The sequence below is a fragment of the Dermacentor albipictus genome, unplaced genomic scaffold (assembly GCF_038994185.2).
Source record: "Dermacentor albipictus isolate Rhodes 1998 colony unplaced genomic scaffold, USDA_Dalb.pri_finalv2 scaffold_13, whole genome shotgun sequence".
NCBI classification, from domain to species: Eukaryota; Metazoa; Arthropoda; class Arachnida; order Ixodida; family Ixodidae; genus Dermacentor; species Dermacentor albipictus.
Window position 1 is genome coordinate 1,808,015 of NW_027225567.1, and position 1,348 is coordinate 1,809,362.

General features: G+C 50.8%; 1 non-coding gene across 1 annotated transcript; it reads right to left on the reverse strand.

The window, feature by feature from the left end:
• Positions 1 to 289: 289 nt before the first annotated feature.
• Positions 290 to 476, reverse strand: LOC135917819 (U2 spliceosomal RNA). Its single transcript, XR_010569423.1, has one exon. It is a non-coding gene; the product is annotated as a U2 spliceosomal RNA (small nuclear RNA).
• Positions 477 to 1,348: the final 872 nt, after the last annotated feature.

Consider the following 1,348-nt stretch of genomic DNA (forward strand, 5'->3'; position numbering starts at 1 on the left):
ATATGCATATCAATTTTTTGTGCAATTAGTGTCCGCCGCTACGAGTAGACCACCTCATGAACAAGAATTGTGCTATCTGCCACAGGTAACATTTAAGAATTTTTGAAAGTGTTCGCTGAGACACCCTACATATTTAGCAGGCGAGTGAATTGAAGGGCTGCTATCCACAGCTGTACACACTTCAAGCAGTAGAGCAGTATACCTGATGTTCTGCAGCCTTATTTTTCCCCCTCTTTTTTCTTTTCATGCGTCCGTGGACGAGAGCCATGTCGATCAAGAATTTTCCCCCCATACGTGGGCCCATCCCGAAAGTTGTGTAATACCGGGCCGACTCGCAGCGGAGGTGGAGCAGGCTTAAGCACTTCGTTAACTTACAAAAATATGCTTCATATCTTAGGTCCAAATCGAACTCGCATCGGATATTAGGCTGATAAGAACCAATACTAGACTTTGACCCGCGCCCGCGTAGGTCATGACTGCATTCGCTCCACCCTCTCTTTGTCGGCGTTCCAAGCGCTAGCGTATGTCCTTTCCTTTCCTTCCACTCCCCGGTGGTGATGGTCCTGTAAGTATTCTACCCGCCAGGTCCGCGAGGCGGAAAGAAATGCGAACCGTCCTCGTGGCCCCTATGCCGCAAAGTTGCAACGTTTCACTAGAGCAACGGCCAGGTTTCAGAGGACGTCTGTGGGGAACCAATTCTGTAGCCTGTGTTGTGCGTGACCACTTGTGGTTTTTTAGTAACCACACAACCATTAAGGCCCGTTTATAGTCCGACGTTATCGGCGCGGGGGCGAGCGTCGTTCGCGGTCAGTCACGCTACGTCGGTTGCGCTGCGCCAGCCGAGATGCCATCCCCTCTATTGGCGGCGAGGAGTTACGGAGTCGCCCTCTATCGGAAGCGCCTCGCTGGCGTAGTATGAGGGATCACGTGGCGCGCTCCTCATAGGTTTTGCTGTCAGCGCTCACTGAAAACACCACGCGCGCGAGCTTTCCCGGACATTTCTGTAAGTACTTTCGAAACGAGAGAAGTTTTTTACTGTCTAAATAATAATCTTGGGCCAACTGAAAGCACACAATCGTTTACAGCCGCTATCTCTTTACCGAATACGTACAGTGAACGCCACTGCGCGCGGTCGCCGCGATGGAGTCTGCCGAACCGGCTACTTGCGTGAAAGGTAGGTAAACGCTGAGAGCAAACTATGTGAAATATGTTCTTATAGTGTTTGTATAACTAAATGGAGCATAATAGAATGAAGCCTCAATGCAGCGATCGCGTAGATTCGCAGCGACCGACTGCGCGTCTGCATGCTTGTCCGCGCACTGTTTCGCTTTCTCCGCGCACACGTTTT